The sequence below is a fragment of the Melanotaenia boesemani genome, chromosome 10 (assembly GCF_017639745.1).
Source record: "Melanotaenia boesemani isolate fMelBoe1 chromosome 10, fMelBoe1.pri, whole genome shotgun sequence".
In the NCBI taxonomy this organism is placed as follows: domain Eukaryota; kingdom Metazoa; phylum Chordata; class Actinopteri; order Atheriniformes; family Melanotaeniidae; genus Melanotaenia; species Melanotaenia boesemani.
In genome coordinates, this window is record NC_055691.1 from 23,459,878 (window position 1) to 23,478,110 (window position 18,233).

General features: G+C 39.6%; 1 protein-coding gene across 1 annotated transcript in view; it reads left to right on the top strand.

Annotated features, from left to right (window-relative positions):
- Positions 1 to 11,931: 11,931 nt before the first annotated feature.
- tspan18b (tetraspanin 18b) overlaps positions 11,932 to 18,233 on the top strand; it is a 34,977-nt gene continuing 28,675 nt past the window's right edge. The window contains exon 1 of the mRNA XM_041998013.1: positions 11,932 to 12,237. The gene's annotated coding sequence lies outside the window, so the exon portion shown is untranslated. The remainder of the gene's footprint in view (positions 12,238 to 18,233) is intronic.

The window sequence follows — 18,233 nt, forward strand, 5'->3', positions numbered from 1 at the left end:
TGGCACATGCACCGTGGATGAAAGGATAAAAACTGAAGAAGCAAAGAAAAGAACGACTGAAAAGGACAGAGCAAGAGATAAGGCAAGACTCAACACCAGACTGACTTTTACTGACTGGAGAGAGCACAGAGCACAGGTAGGATGCAAAATAGATGCTAAATTAGTCTTTGCCAGGGGGCAGCTTATTGATAACATCTGCCAAAGTTCAGTTATGCTTCTTTAAGGTCTAAAATCTACAGTGGTCAATCGATTTATGAAAGTGAAGTCTCTTCTACTCTTGTACAGTATGAGCCTGATGAATCATCTCATTATCATCTTGGAGCATGTCCATGCCATCAGAGAAGAAAAACAAAGTGATGATTATTCAGTGTATTCAGGTTATCAGCTTGAAACATCTTTTGGTCACGTGTTTTCAAACGTTAACCTGACCATGTCGGGAATCCTATTTCTGTTTGGCTTTTATTTTGTTATCTCTTTCTTTTGTGCCCTTTTGTGGCTCAGACGTCCTGCGGGGCATGGTGGTGGTGCAAATGGGAGATTCAACTCACCTGCTGCTGTTCAGCTCAGCCTGCCTACTTATGATTCGTTCTGCAGTCCAGTCATTGCCACATCGTTGCCTTACCTAATGGTACAATGTCAACCATGTTTTGCTCTAAAGTATCCGTTGTTAGATATTAACGTTCCTGGGGTTTTTTGTGAACTCCCATTTACAGAAGGTTCCATTTCCAGTCTGGAAGACCCACCACAAGCTTGTGTTTCGCTTGCTGCACCTCTGCCTCAGCAATGTTTTGTTACCGCCATGACTGGGTTCTCCAAATACAGGTGAATATCATGCAAAACTTAATTTGTTATGGTAATTCAACTTAAAAAGGGAAAATAATATATTATATAGACTTGTTATATGCAAAGTGAGATATTTCAATATTTTCTTTGTTATAATTTTGATGATTATGGCTTACAGCTTATGAAAACCATCACTGACACCCTCCACAAGGAGGGAAAGCCTCAAAAGGTAATTACAAAAGAAGATGGATGCTCTCAAAGTGCTGCATCAAAGCACATCAATAAAACGTTGAATGGAAGGGAAAAGTGTAAGTAAGTGTAAGTAATGTAAGGTCGCTTCACAAGGAGTGGACTGAGGCTGGAGTTAGAGCTTCGAGAGCCATCACACAGACACGGATCCTGGACATGTGCTTCAAATTTTGTATTCCTCGTGTCAACCCAATTCTGAACAAAACACAACATCAGAATCATCTTACTTGGGCTTAAGAAAAAATGAACTGGTCTGTTGAGCAGTGGTCGAAAGTGCTCTTTTCTGATGAGAGTAAACTGTTCATCTCATTTGGAAATCAAGGTCTCAGAGTCTGGAAAGGCAACAATCCAAGACACTTAAGCTATGTCCACATAGCACCGAAGCTGGTTCAGGCGTGAAAACGGTGGCGAAAATTAGGAGAAAGGCTTCAACATCCCCACAAAACCACTGTAGTACATACTACAAGGCTGTGGGGGGTGCTACGATGATTAAAGAGTAACACTCCAGAGCTACAACAAGACGTAGTGCATGAGCAGATAAGGACATATCTGCTTGCTCCCTCTGTTGATGGTACAATAGCTCAATATTGTGTTGAAAAAGCAGTGCATTTGGTTGCTAAAGCAGTACACAAGCCTGGACTGTCTGGAGCAGCACCACAACACAGTTGGTCACGGACGCCATTATTTGGTGTTTTGTTTGGCGCGCTCATCACGCTGACGTCATATCCTCTAGTGGTGCGGTTACCCTGTCCACAGACGGTAGAGGTCTCAAACCTATCCAACTCTGTACCTGGTTTCAGACATGTTTGGTTTCATGGAGGCTAATCCCTAGTTTCATGGGGATGAAAGGGTGGTTTGCGATTTTACTGCAATTTAGCATAATGGGGACAGTCCCTTAAAGTGCATCGTGACGTTTCCACAGTCTGTGTTGATTTGGGGAGCCATCTGCCGGTGTTGGTCCACTGTGCTTTATTAAGTCCAGGGTCAACGCAGTCATCTACCAGGAGATTTTAGAGCACTTCCTGCTTCCTTCAGCAGGAAAGTTTTTTTTTGGAGGTGCTGACTTTATTTTCCAGCAGGACTTAGTGCCCACACTGCCCACACCTGTAAACACTGTTTTCCCTTAATTAATCTGCTGTCTGCTCCTCCCTGGGTCCGGCCTGTCTTCCTTCAAACCCTAACCGATAACTGAAGTAATCCCAGATCCCACTGTTGCCTCCACAAACTTTTAGAATCGACATTTGGGCATGATGGGTGCAGCTCTTCAGCTGCAGTTCTTCTTACCCTCATGCATCTGTCACTATGGAACAATGTCAGCCTGCTCAAAAGTCACAAAATAACACGGTTTCTTAAGGAAAGAGGAGCTACTTACTGCACCAGTCAGGGTTAAATAACTTATTGAAACTGCATCATAATACTTGTTGTAATTTTCCATTGGGAGGCCCTTACCAACGTGTCTAATTTAATTCATATGCAGATATTTATTTTGTGTATATTATATATTTTATTTTATATTTGAATGACTGATAAGGCAGCATAATACTGATCTTAAAAGAAACATTCTGGGAAAAGATATTTTCAATAGATTATAAATTTGTTTTTACCCCCAACATCTCCAGTCATGTTTTGGGTGTTTCTTGACGTTTCTGGTTTTGTATAAATCATTGGCTGAACACGTTTTGCAGCATGTTGTCAGGGTAAGAAAGACATCTGGATAAAACATCTTGTGTCAAAATGTCTCATTAAGCATGACATCACCTTTTCTCCATAATGAGGTTTTTATTTATTTATCTGTAGGAGCAGGACCAAAACAAAGGGTCCTCTGCATGTAGAAACAAGGCAGCAAATACCACTGTCACAAGAGGAGCACCTAATTTGTGTTTTACACACTTAGATGAAATTATGCATTCAAGTTCCAGCACTTTGAACATGTAGAGTAGTTTCTCTCAGGGAGCTGTGTTTACATATGCATCTGCAGACATCTGGAGTGTGAACTAAGGAAAAAATCCTGTTTGTCTGCTCAAATTTCTGCTTACAGTATAAGACAGGTGTTTCCAAGGAGCAGGTCTGTTGTCCTCATTGGCCACACTGCAAACACACACATGCTCACAAATCCCTGATGGTTTCTCCGAGTCCTGTTGAATATCACATAGAGCAGACAGTAATGAGAAAAAGGATAACTGCGTTCCATCAGCAGCTGAGCCCTGCAGCTCCTGTCAGCATTTAATGCACATATATAGCCACTGGCCATGCAGTTGCTAAGGAAGTGCTGGTATCCAAGCAGAAATTGGCAAGCAAACATGCCTAAAGTTGATTCAAGAGATTGGATGCCAGTTGAGTTGATTTGGAGCTTAATCCATATTTCAAATATTTATTCAAGTTTTTTTGAGTAGAGGAGGGAGAATGGGCCCAACATCTGTGGTATGGTTGCAGTGTTAAGTGTAGCACATCCAAAGGGGGGAAAAAACAAAGACAAAACAAACAGCTCTGGAAACATCATTATCAGTTCGCAGGACATTAGGAAAGACCAGCAGCTGTAAAGTAGGACAGTAGCATGTTATGGCCCTTTAATAATGACCACTGTAGCAGTATTCTATCCATACCATGGTCCTGCTCTCCAGACATCTAGACTGTAGCAGACATGCAACACAAGTAAAATGTGCAGCATCAGATGGCAGCATATCATTCTATTTTCTCATCTTTATTTATAGGTTAAGATTCTGTTAATTCCAAACAAATGTAATTTAAAATGCCATCACAGTCACATTTTATTAATGTATAGTACAGATAATGCATTAAGGAAATTTGATAGATTTTCTAAGTAACGCGTCTCTTAATGATGACAAGTTTGGCATCTGTCGTGCATCCTACCTCTACTCTGAGCTCTCTCCAGCAAGCAAAAAGCAGTTCGATGTTGACTGTTGTCTTATCTCTTGCTCTGTCCCTGTCTCTTTTTCTTTTCCTGTCTTTCTCCGATAATGCCCTCTTGCTTTTATTGAGAACTCAGCCATGGTGCATGTTCAGTGTGTTGATATCCAGCTGCTGGCATACGACATGGTGCAAAAGCTAAACTCAGCATAAATCGAAACTCATTGCGCCTTTCCAGGCTGGAATCCAAAGTTGCAAAGTGCAGTTTCTGAGTTTCTCAGCCTCTGGACTCTGCAATGTAATGGTAGCTCCAGGAATGTACATAACAAATGTCACTGTGCCATCATAGAATCAGAAAGACATATTTTTAAAGTCATGAAGTTACACAGTGCTCTACAGCAACAACAAATATGCTCTTCAAGCTAATTTCAGGGTAAAGGTAATAACCATTAAAAGAAGATATGCCACTATGCCTGTTTAGCACACAAAGTTATAGCTACAGTAGCTTTATGGATCATCATCATAGAGAACAAACAACAGCGATACTAAAAAGCAAAGAATACACTTCCTTTTAACTGTGGTTACATGTTTATGATAGCTAGCTTAAGTGTCTTGTAATATAAGCCAGTATTAAATGAAGCACATGCATTTCTAATGTTCAGCAGACCACATCATGCACTCTTTTATAAAACTGCACAGAAATCACCTGTTACACAGAGAAAATCTTACTACAGCAAAAGAGACGTTTGTGTGACTAAACACATTTTCATTTAACATGAATTCTTAGTTTAAAGAACTAAAAGTTGAACCTTCTCACAGTGTTTTACCATCTCCTGGCCACAAGTCATGATTAAATTTTTAAAAATTCTTTCATAACCCACAACTCCATCTTTCCAGAACTTCCTGAACAGAAAATTTGTCTGGGCTAGACAAGTAACCGCAGAGCTCCTTACTTAAGCTGCACCGCTGTGCTCTGAATAAAAGGCTCAACAATACGCTTATTTGAATGAAGCCTGTTAAAACATACACAGTGTGCAGCAAAGACCCAAAGGAAGAGCATGCTGAAACAAACCAAAACTTTTCTGAGAAATGAAGGAGAAGGAAAATTTTGTATGACATACAAATGGATTGTTCCCTCAGTGAGTGATATTTCTGGTGGAGGAAGAAGAGGAGGAGGAGGGGATGCAGTGCTGGCCTGCTTGGCCTAGTTTCCTCCATTCATCAGCTAGTTCACCCTTCTGGGAACACTGGGGTACAGTATAAGTAGGGAGTTCAGCCACGCTTGGCCTGTCACCATAAGACACCACTAAAATGGCTGCACTCAGGGAGGGTCAGGGGGATTTGTGGAGAGTCACTGCACAATGAAGAGTCCATGCTCAGTCATTTCTTGTTTCCATCTTTACACCTCCCATTTCCTCTCACCCTGCTGCCCTGGTGCATTGTGCGTGTTCTGTTGTTTTTTCTTTTTTCCACTTGGTCGAGTTCAGACCCTGCAGATGTTTCTGCTGTGTGGATTCCCAACAGAGGTGTATAAAATATCTGGATAGATTGACACACTGCTCTCCTCCTCCACTTTCCCTTCTGCTCTTCCTCCCTCACCCACCCTCATGTCCTCGGGCTCCTGTCACTGACTGAGCCACAGCAGGTAGACATCTGTAGTTATTACATTGGAGGAAAGCCTCATACTAGATTGCCTACAGGTGTTTTTTTTTTTCTTAATGCAAAGGAATGCACATGGAAATAAAGAAAACAAGCACCATCCGGAGCATCTTTAATACAGAAAGCATTGTTGCTACCTCTAAAAGCTTTCTAAGTCCTTATGCTTTGTTTTTCTCATTTATGCCTCTTCCTTTAGATTTTTCCAATTACTCCTTTAAACAACACTGTGGGCTTGTTGCTAGGTTACCAACAGGTACAGTTATGGCAGACTTGTTAACACGACGGTGTTTCCAAATGAAATGGTTTCTTAGCATCTGAATATGAGTGAAACTGTCATGTACACAACGCTGTCACCTTCCTCCATCAGCTTGGTTAAAGTGACAGATGCACACAGGCTCAGTGAGCCAGATGGAGCTACATGAATTCACACTTAATTTCATGTGAAAGCACACTGATTTTAAATGGTGTCTGAACAAAGTCTTGTGGGGGATGGATGTTCAGCACACGCTTTTTGAGAACAGTTTCCACCAAAATATCATCTGGATTAAGATGAACCATTTTCTAAAGGCCTCGGGACAAATGCATGCTGAAGTTGGAGTAAAGAAAACTGGATTATGACTCATATTATACAATGGAAAATGAAAATGAAAATGGAAAGCCTATTAGGTGGTAGTGTCCCTGAATGTGTTTTACACTGACTTACGGGGCATCCAGAAAATCCAAGAGTCTCACCCATCTACACCCCCTACAGTTTGGTATCCCAGTGCCAGAGTCATGAAGGGGCCAGGAGCATGTCACATCTCCCCAGGGCGCTGACTGATGCCCCCTGACAGATTGAGGCTGAAGGATGCGTTCACTATGTGTGTGTTTATCCTACTGTACGTCTCTGTGTCATCAGGATTTTATGTAAATCAAAATAATTGAAGACAAACTGTGCAGTAGGAAACATAACCACTGCAGCTTGCTTTGTTTGTTCAAGTAAATCTCATGAAAAGTCAAAAATAAATTAGTCATTAAACTGAAATTATCAAAGCTTTGAAACTGATTGTTCTTCTCTAAGCTCAGCTATTTATTTTCAAAGCTGCCAAATCACTTTTTAATTGGTTTTAACTGAGAGTAAACCTGATCCACTCACTTTCTGTTACTTTCTGTTCTGTTCTGCTTGTTTCTGATTCCTGCAGGATGAGTGCAGTTAAAATGGAAATTAGTTTGGCATAAATTTGTGAGAAATTGTGGCTTCAAAGGAAATTACATGGACTTGAAGAGACATAGATTCACGGGATATCTTACTTTCCAAAAAAACAAAACAAATAAAAAACAAGTTCTGTAATAACATCTTTATGTAAAAGACTGTTAATGCAGTTAAAAAGTACTGGTTGCAGTTGTTTGGACCAAGCCAGCTGTTGCTCCTTGCTTCCTGTGCAAAGTTAATTTCCACCCTGTTCTAACAGATGTCCAATTAAAAAAAAAAAAGAAACCTTAGAACCTGACATGAGGGCATCTGGAGAATCTGTTATGTCGTGGCTGTATTTAGCTGCAGTTGACAGTGTCCTCTTGCCCCATTAAAGGGGAGCATAACCAAAAATAACCAAAAATAAGCACTATATCCTATAATAAAACATCTCTTCTCCCCCCGGATGTCATCTCCACCATTAGTACAGCATAAAAGGTCAATGGCACTATGGTCGCCAAGCTGAACACTTATGGGGGAATCTGGACTGATCTCATCATTTGGTAAAGTGGTGTTTTATCATCCAGTAGACTTCCAGAGACCTGAAGATTTAACACAAAGAAGCACTGAGGCAATATCTTACTGAGACACTTGAGATGTTGTCTCATGTAATTAGTTGGCATATTTGCACCACTAGAGCTGAAACAATAGACCCACCGACTAATTCCTAGATCTAATTTCACATTATTTTTCAAACATAAGAGCTGAACGTTTATCACCTTTTCAAGATATTTTAGCTCGTTTGTGTTTTTAAATTATAGTAAATGTTACAGTGTTGTTTTTTAAAATAATTTGTGTTGTCTCATTGTTAGGAAGGGGATATCTATCTTGGTGCAACAACCAGAGAACAGTGAAATTTCATTCTGCATCAACATGGGTCACATATTTACACATTAAACAGCATTTAAGCACAGAACAATCCAGCATCACATTACTGCAAAATGCTTTATATTAAATTATTCCAATGCCGTTGCCAGGGAAATTCCTCAAGACTGTGTCCCCTGAGTGGATGTGTATGTCTGTGTGTATGCGTATGTAACAATAAGGCCTACTGTGTGCAAACTTGTGAGGCATGACCGTGGCCTGTTTAATGAAATAGCATGTGGTATGATGCTATGTGTGTGAAAATGTAGCGCTGGCAGTGTAAATTGAATTAAACATGTTAGTGTGCCATAAGAATGTGCATATGAGGATGTGTGTAAGCTAGCAGTCTGTGTCTCTGATGTGCTTGTGTGTTTCTTATTTGTTAGATATAGACAAGGGAAATTTTTTAATTGAACACAGCTTGCATGCGGAAAAACTGTCAGAAGACCAAATCACGCCCTGGAACATATAATAATAAACTCAGCAAGCAATCTAAATTCTCTTTCACTGGATGGAAACATTAACTTGTAATAAACTATTTTTTGTTCCTTGTTGCAGCAAAATGTTCCATCAAATCATCTGACCCCCTTCAAACAATCAAAGTTTGGAAACTGAGCTGAGCTTCAATACCTCTTCTTTTGAAGAAGACTTCTGAACTTAGGCAGGTTTTCTCAGTGAAGCGCCCCCCTTATGATGACTAATTCAGCATCCATCTTGCATCCTACCTCCACTCTGATCTCCTTCCAGTATAAAGAAAATCTGTCTGATGTTGAGTCTTGTCTTTTTCCTTGCTCTGTCCCTTTCTCTCTTTCTTTTCTTGGCTTCCTCCAATAGTGTCCTCTTGTGTTTCTTTGATGAATCAGCCTAAGTGTGAAATACTTAAGTGATCAAATCCAAATTTCTTGGACTATCAAGCACAGTTGTGAATGGCAGTCAGTGGCCAAAATTGTTCCAGATAAAAACATGTTTTCATCTGCTCTAACACCTATCAAACTAAGCCAGCACTGCTGTTTTAAAGCTCAGAGGGTTCTCACTTCACACACAGAGTTGTTTGTCCATTCAGAGACACCATAGTGAAAACAGTGGCACAAATATGGCAGCATCGTGTGTGTGGACCCACAGCGAGTAGATATAAATGACTCATTCTAAGAGAATAAAAAGATAACAGTTATTTTAGTAAAGGGATTAGATACCAATAGAAACACCTTGATAAGACATTTAATATATCGTATATGAATGATATATCACATTTTTCTGCTGTCAATGACCTTTGATTTTGTCACACGTTGTACCTTTAACAAATCTTGGGGGCTTTTTTTTGTGTATTTGCACCATTTTGTTTTCTTTTTCTTTTTTTTTTCTTTTTTTTTTAACGTAGGACTGCAGAGGTCCAGTTTAACACTTTAATTAATGTTCTTAATTATCCATTCAATGTTTTGCCTGACAAAAAGTTTTGGCATTAAAGGTGCCTTCTGTGCAAGTTGCTCGAAGTTTGTGAGCTAATACATCTCATGGATGCTGATTTTTAACTGTGTGTAGAGTTTTAGCTTGTAGTAGACGGTAACCTTTGACAATGGCTTTTAGTAACATCACTGAGCCCATGCAGTGATTTGAACTACAGCATCATGTCGATTTTTAATACTATGCTCCCTGAAGGTTTAAAGATCACATCCATTCAATATTGATTTTCATCTTTGTCCCTCTGGGTTCCTTGGAAAGTTTAAGCTATTGCTCACCACAGATTGTGAAATCAGAGTGTTCATAAATAAAACTACCTAAGAGTTACTTGGTGTATCTTTGTCACATGGTTTGGCTATTGATCCTTCTTTTAGGAATTCAGTTTCATTAGTGGCAACCGATTCTTTTTCCCTATTGCCTCTGAGAGCTCAAACCAAATTTACACAATCCACACTTCTTTTAACATTATTACTCAGGCATTTTCAGGCTAATACATAAAGGGAAGATTTCCATTGATTTCTGGCATGTTGTTTACTCAAAATTACGAAAAGAAATTATAATTTTTCAATGTGTATCAGTCTCAGGTTTAAACGGTACAGTATATATTCAAACTCTGTAAACAAAAAGGCCTTTTATTTACAGGGTTTAAACTATCACTTAAAAAAATCTAAAATAGAAATCTGTAAACTGATTCTGGAGCTGTTTATTGATTGGGGTATTGTTCCCCAAGGGTCACAAATAACTACAGTTGTTGGTCAATCACTGATAACACAAATAACTGTTGGAGAGCCTTAGGAGAGAACTTCTCCAAAGACCAGTGATCCATGTGAGTGCTTTTAAAGGGGAGTGTGCGTGCGTTTGGCGTTGGGAGAGGGTGGTGTGTGTGTGTGTGTTGGGGGGGGGGCGTCAGAGACACCTCAGCCTTTCTTTACACTCTGAGCTCTCTGAAAATACCCAAGGAGCCAAAAAGAAAATACCTCACAGCTGTTCTTTCTGCTGCCAAGCCATTCCTGTGATGCTTTTCTTTTCTCAGGCAGAGGCCTTGTGCCTGAACCTTGACAAGATTTTGAATCCAAACTTTCCCTGAGCTCTTTGCCTTTTCTAAACCTTACTTCAGGCTACTGGCTTTCTTTCTTTCTTTCTTACTTTTCCTGACTCCAGAAATACATGTTAAATTGTAGGGGATTCCCGAGGGCCAATGAGAAAGTGATCAAGAGAAAATACAAGGAGACTGGGGGTTGAACGTATCACGTATGCCAGTGAGAATGTCAGTGTCACGACCTCAGAGGAGAAAGCAAAAAGATCAGTCTCTGGAGTGCTTATCTTGCTCTCCATCTGTAGTAGATTTTGTGACACGAGGAGCAGAGAGGGATGGAAAACACTGCGAGCCCCTCCAAACAATGAACAAAAGCACTCCTCTTGTCTTCTGGGCTCTGGAGAACCACACACCGTGAATGATCAACAGGGGACAAACAACATCTATCACTTGAAAATCTGAAAGTTGACGCTTACATGTTGCATGAATCAGATGCAATAAAGCCAGATAATATTACTGAATGCAAAAAAAAAACTTATTTGTTCTGTTGCAGAACCTTTTTGTGAAATTATAAATGATCTAGTTAAAACATTATTGAATAATATACATCTTAAGCTCAGTTTGGTGTAATTAGCTACCTCTTTTTTATGTAAAGAAAATTAAAAACAACTTTATTTTTGCATACATTGGAACAAATTAGCAAGCATAAAGGCTCACTTTACACATACTGAGCCGTTTCACCGCCTGCACTGCTTTTGTTGTATATTATTATGGTGATATGTTTCAACATGCCATGATGCAACAGGGCATTTCAAAATGAGACTATCCTTCTCTTTCATTCGTGCAGGCAGTAAGATTCTGTAACAACATAAAGAGTATGCAGTTGTCAGGAGAGCAGCTGCGTGTGAAGTGTAAAAATGGTGTAGTACATGAGGGTAATGTAGTACAAATAATGTAGTCCTCTTCAGGGTTGTTTTGTTAACCTAACCAAGTTCAGGAGTTTAGATTTCTAACTCTAACCAAGTGATGTTATTGCCTGAAAACCAGGAATGAACTGGGAATGAACATAAACAAAAAGTGGGGAAAAGACAGCTGTTAAGTAAGGCTGCATCTTGTCTTATCCTCAGAGTGTCATGATGATCTGAAGATGACCTAGTGCCTTATTAAAAGAAACACCTGAGAATTAAGAGTTTTCCTCCTGTCATATATAGAGGCATCATCTGAACATGCCCCAGAGAGCTGTCTTTACCTCTATAAACAAACCGCCTAAGTGGCCATATTGATTGAAGGACTTCTTGCTAAGCTAGAGCTTTGGTTTATTTAGAAATTAAATAATTTTCTCCTGATTTTTGAGAATATAAAAATATGTAAATACACAATGTCCAGAGTGTTTTTGTGTTATTTTTTTTAGCCTATGGAATCTGTCAACGAGGTGGTCCCTTTCATTATTTTTTTTGCTGTGATTTTTAAATTTTATTTTATTTTATTTATTTATTTATTTATTTTATGACCCTTGAAGTTCGTCTAAGGGTCTTAAATTAGAAACTGAAGCCTTTTTGAGTTGGCTTCAGCTTGTGTGAGACTAAAAAAATAAAAAAAAAAAACTACAAAAGACCCTGTTGCCTACCAGGTCTCTCAATAATTTGACTAATCACGCTTTTCCATATTTCATGTTAATATCTGAGACTGATCTAATTTAAGGTCAAATAAGTTGTTTTTTTCTATCTTAAATATAGCATAGCAGTGACAATAGATGAAGGTAAACCGGAGAGTCTCCGCCCTCCGGAGCAGAGCAGGCTGCTGGATCAGCCGCTCAGCTTTCAGTGAGTTCACCAAACTGTTTGCGTACCAGTCTCCACTCAGCGCTGCATGCTTTTCTAAATTGGGATCGCAGATCTCGGAGCGGTGGATTGTATCAGTTGGACGCTGTGGGACACGATTCAGGCCCGTGGACATCCCAACTGATCGGCTTATGTTCGGTTATACCTGAAAACGCACCTCCAGTAGTACCAGGCTCCTGAATAGACTGTTCAGTGACATTTTCTGAGGAAAAACAGACTGAGGTTTCGGCACCGAGCTGCGCCCTGAGGTAAGAAACGAGTCACCGCTGTGCAGAAAGTGTCTCCAACTTAAATGTTGTTTGTTGAAATAAGAGAAAAATAGACACATTTTGAAGCGTTTGCTTGTTTTCATTCCTGGGAACTCGTTATTTGCAAGAGAGCGTGTTCGATGGTGGGGTTGTTTTGCGCAATGTTTGGTTACTGCTACTTTGTTGAGCAAGTTGCGTTTTTATCCACAAGCTTCATAAAGTATTGAAAAATAGACTTTGGTAATTAAGACTTTTTTATGCTATACACTTGCGTAACAGTTAGATGTCGTGCTTAAAAAAAAAAGATTATTCCTCTTGTTCCAACAGAAATAAAAGATTCATCATTAGTACCCATCATTTAAACGCTTTCTGGTCCAGTTTTATTTTACGAGCGGTTTTTAAATGATGTTATGAGAAGCTTTGCTTTGGGTGTCAGTCTCCAGGCTGGCACCCTTCCCACGGGGGGCTCAGCCAAACCTGGGGAGTCTGTCTGCAGAGATGTGCGGGGTCACCAGATGGATGTCTCGGACGGCACTGCTTTTGCTGTAGGGCAGAAATTCACTGTCAGTTTGCATTAATCAGAGGGATGCATCATCCAAAAACCACCTTGGTCTCGTCTCTGTCCTGTCACATATCCGCTGGAGCGAGGATGATGCATTCAGTGACTCCAAAGAGGTAAACTCTTTGATACTTTGAGAACACAGTCACATGTTTCATTACAAAGGACTTGATCATGTGACTTTGCAAGTATCCAAGTGAATTAAGAGGGTTTTTCTAGAGTTTGCAACTCAGAATGAAAGAATGAACCTCCAACTTTAGCCAAAAAAAAAAAAAAAAAGTGCAGATTCAGGGTAAAAAGTTAAGTTTTCTTTACACAACAGCTGGGAATCCGGCTTTAATCTTATTTAGCCTCAGGACATTGTCTCCAAGGGACCTATTAACGCAGCAGTGTCCAGGTGACTGGCACTCCATCACCCTGAGACTTGTACAGTGTTGTCAGAAAACAGGAGAATTATATCACACCCAAGTCAGCTTGGACAGATAAACAAATCCGCTTGTGTCTTGATGAATAAGCCAAGCTACCACGGCTGCATCATGTGTAGAGTTCTCTCTCTCTCCTTCTCTTTCTGTTCTTTGTTCCACCCTCTTTTTCTTAAATAGCATTATTTATCTCCCCCAAACCAAATGAATGAAAGTTGTTAAAGAGAAACACACATGAACTGGAAACAGAGAAATGTTTGTTGACCATGTTGCAGGGGTACATTAGTCTTGTCAAGGCAAAAAAAATGAAAAAGGAGAAGAAATAGTAGTATTGATGCTTTCGGAGCAGCTGCCAACACAGATGACTAAACTCTGCCTGAAGCCCTTCTCTCCTCCACTTGATTCACATGAATGTTGGGGAAGTGGAAATAGTTTTTGCAACTCAGTGATGATCTGGGGGTAAACACAAATGCTAACAACAGGCTTTGTAAACCTAATGTGTTATGGAATATAACATCAACAATACATTGTCCTGCTAGATGGGGGACAGTAATTAAATAAACCAAAACGGAAAAAAAAACATTAACAGGAAAGCCTGCGTGGTGAGTTTAATGCTCCCGTGTCATCCAGTGTTTGGCAGAGAAAGTGTGAATTGTGGTGTATGGCAGCTCCTGCTGAGAAGTTGGGGTGAGTGACTTGATGCTGCCTGGCCTGGCAGAGCATCGCTCATTAAAGGCCTGAAATTAATCAGTCTGTGGTTCCACATGGTTGGGTGCCTCCGTTTTCCTCTCACACTCACACTTTCACTCTTTCTTCCTTAATATCAGCTGACATGCATGCAAATGAGGCTGCTGCCTTTTTTTTTTGGCCAGTTTTTTCAGTGCTCATCCTCAGTTTACATCCCTGAATATTCCTGCATCACCATAACTTCCCTTCACCTTCTTTCTCCATTTTCCTCTGTATCATATCATCTATTATTCCTTCTTCCTCTTCTCTCATCTTCCCTCATATGTGTTCCTCCCTCATCCAACACACAAAGCACGTCTGTATCCATATCAATGGGTTCAGCATAGCAAAGGCGCAGTAAAAGAAGAAGAAGAAGAAAAAAGAAAAAAAAAACAGGCTGGGTCATTGCTCTACACTCGTTTTCACCTGTATCAGCCTCACTACAGCAGCAGTGGTCCGTAGAGAGCCCGAAACTAAATGGAGTATCTATTGGCTCAATGAGAAAATTGCTTTTTTCGATTGCTAAAGGACCCCTCATTTAATGTGTGTGATGTGCACGCCTCAGCCTGTAATGGGTTCAGCATCTTTGTTGTCAGGAGACATGAGAAAATGAAATTTGCTTTTCAGCTGGCAGAAATAATTTACTTTCTGAAAGGTGTATTTTTCATCAGCTGTTTAAAAGCAACAAGGGTGTGTATTGTAGCGCTGTGTTTAGCTATTGCTGAATGTCCAGCCAGTGTGACTTGATGTCATCAACTCAAAGCATTTCTTTTGATAAAAGTTGGCTTGTATCAAAGCTTTGCTGCTGGTCTGGTGTGTGCTCATAAGTAGATTTTTTTTTTTAGCTCTGTGTGAGTACAAAGCACACAAACACCACAGCTAAAAACCACAGGTTTGTATTTAAATATTGGAAAAGAATATTATTACAGTTGAATCAGGTGAAGCATTAGCTGTATTGATAAAAGCTAAGTGCAGTAAACAGGCGTGTAATGTAAATAAAGTCAAACATTGGCAGATAAAACTATCTGGGGCCATGTGCAGAAGTATGGGAATATTTCTATGTGGCATTTTTTTTTATTTGATAGACAAAATGTTTAAAACCACTTGCAAAGTGTTTTTTTTCTTTTTATTTGTATTTATTTATTTGCTTTTTTAAAGTCTTATAGCTGTTATATATATATATATATATATATATATATATATATATATATATATATATATATTGTATATATTGTATTGTGTTGGGCAGGAGATGTGAGCACATTTCTAATGAGTTAGACCGCAAACATTATCTCTGCACAATCTTATCTGTTTCATTACCTCACTGTCAATATTTCTCCTTTCAGACATTTTCTCCTCTGCTAGAGAATCTCTCTGAAAGTCCTCTACTTTTTTAAAATCACAACAGCTTTAAAGAAAATTGTGAATAACTCTTTAACTTCTACCAAGATCTATTATCAACTTTAAGGGTAAATTCTTACAAAATATTCTGATTGTAAAAATTCAAAATGTGACTTTATAAGATAAATATGAAGGAAGCAAAAAGAAGTTATCTCCCCTTTTCATTAACTTATTTGTGCAGAGCCCCCACAAATTTTCTGCAAGCAGTCATTGTTGGTCTGCTTCATTGAAGGATAAAGCAAAATGTGACAAAAGCAGGAAATGGTTTTCATTAACTCTGAACAATGTGAGTAAAGCACGATAAGACCATGTGATGCATCCAAATTCTTAGAACTAAAAGCAAACTACTTAGTTTTCAATCATTCATTGAGGCACAGTGTTTAAACAAGCATAGCATCTCCCATAAGACCTATTTATGGAACCGTAACTGTATATAAGCTGATACATATTCATTTCTTATATGTTCATTTAGAAAAGCAAACACAGTTATGGTTTTCTCAAAACATAGCAAGAGCTAGTGGTTTCATTAAATACACAACAAACCTTAAAGAGCTGTGATGGACTGGCGATCTGTCCAGGGTGTATCCTGCTTCTCACATGGTAGCTGCTGGGATTAGTTCCAGCTCCCCACAACCATGCATTGGAATAAGGGGATAAATAAAATGGATGGATGAAACCTTAAAGAGTCTCTTGACAACTTTATAGATTTATAAGCTGTATTAAATATTTGTATAATGTTTATAAATGGCAACGCTTGGATTTTTGCTTAATAAGCTGCATTTTAGATTAACTTTAAGGTGTGCTTATGCGTAAACACGTTATTCACGCTTTCGTGCGTTTCTTTGTCCCATGCTCGTCTCCATATGGACCAGGAAGTTGTGTGTGACCTAAACCTGGGGCAGCTGTCAGCTCCAGAGTTCACAGAGAGCAGGAAGCTGAGGGGCCTCTCTTCCTTTTTATCAGTAGGAAGCAGGACGGCTGTTTGTGCTCAACCCAAGAATTCTTTGTGCTTATCTTGTGTTCACCCCTTTTCCCTCAATAATGGCTTTGCTGAGCAGGTAATGAGGTAAAAGGTATGTATTTTACAAGCTGGGCTTGGGAGATAGCGTGCCTTGCAATAGGCTTGTGGCTTGGCTCTTAGATGAGGCTACACTCAACTCCATCTCAGGGTGTTCAAAATTATCTCAAAATCCCCCTAACCCACTCCCCCCAGTCATCTTTCCCTCTGCATAACGCTTTTTTTGAACTAATAAACCATTTTGCTCAGTTGTCCATTAAAAGCCAGTGGTGAGGTCATTACAGAGAGTGAGCACGCTCTGTAAATCCCCGGGCCTTTGCCAAGAGGTTTCTTCATCACCTTTTTGCTCTTTTTATCCTCCAGATGTATTCAAAGCTCAGAGCGGGGCTTATGCTGTCCAGCTGTCTAGGTATGCGACACACTGCTAATGTTTGGGAAGATTACCTACCTAGCGTCAGAGAAACTGGAGCATGGTTCTGATACAGTGGATGATGCTGAAGTTTAGGAACATTGCTGTCAAAGAGAGCATTGAACATGACATGCAGCAGCAACCAAATCAGTTTTATGATTTACTTGTGCAAAAGGGAGCAGTGGAGAGCTACTTGGTGGAGTTCATCCCACGGTGCTGGACTGACTCACTGGACTGGAGGGGGGCATTGTTTAGACTCACTTCTTGCCTTATTTTTTGCTTAAATCAATTCATTTCTGTCATCACATAACATGTTTATACGAGGACTGCACATTGAATCAATGTGATGAAAATACTGTGTGCTTGTTCAATGAACAGACTTATTTGATTTGCAGTACATCATGTGAATATATAACATCCTCGCATTCAGAGTACATCTTATTTCAAAATTTGTAAAGGCCAAGTCCCTGTGGGCGTGTCTTGTCTCTTAGCATCCTCTTGGGAATACTTAAGACATATTTTTATCTTGATAAATGGAGAGGAAAGCCCATAATCCAACAATCACCAAAACATAAAACCTGTATTAATTAAATCCCCACACAAACTAGATAAACACTTAAAATTATGTTCAAAACACTTTTTTTTACCACCACTTTTACTGCGGCATCACCAGTCAACAACCGTGTGAGGTGGTCATTGCCATATGCTCACATACCTTCGTAATCCTGCACACGAAATCCTCCTCATTCATGCCCATTGGAGGCAGCTTCTCTGTCCATCTGCACCCTGCCACCTCACCTTTGAAGCTGTTACTGTGTGCTTGCGTCAGTGAAACATCATCACAGCATAATGCATCTGAAACTGGCGGCCATTTCTTTTTTTAATCATGTTTCATTTGCAGTTTGACTTACAGCAGAAATGCCATTTGAGTCAAATGGGAAGGGGAAATACATAAAAATGAAAAGAGACAAATGTATAATGAAGATTATTATTATATGAACAGTAATGTTAAAGACAATAATAACTGACTTGTCTGCTGTGGTGGAAAAACTATCAGTAAAATAAATGTAAGGCTCATGGGTGGTATGTGATGGGTGGATGTGAAGATGGTACAGTTGGTATGGGAACTGTTTAAATGTCTGTTTAGTCCAGTGCTCATTATTTGCATAATTTAGTATCAGAGTATCATTTTTTGCCAGCCCTAATGGTTACTAATAAAACCTTTTTCTGAACAGGGCTTTAGAGAGGTTTGAACATTTGCTGATGTACTGATGAAGTGACACCACTCGGCATGAAAGTTTTCAGGCTTCATTTTGGGCCAGCATCCTACTGTTCTCTGGCTGTTTTTTTAAGGATGGTGCTGTGAACTGTGCTTAGTTCAGATCTGTTCTTACAGCCTCTCCCTGTGACTCATTGGGCCTAATGGTTCTCTCATCTCCTGACTCAGGCATTTTTCAGATG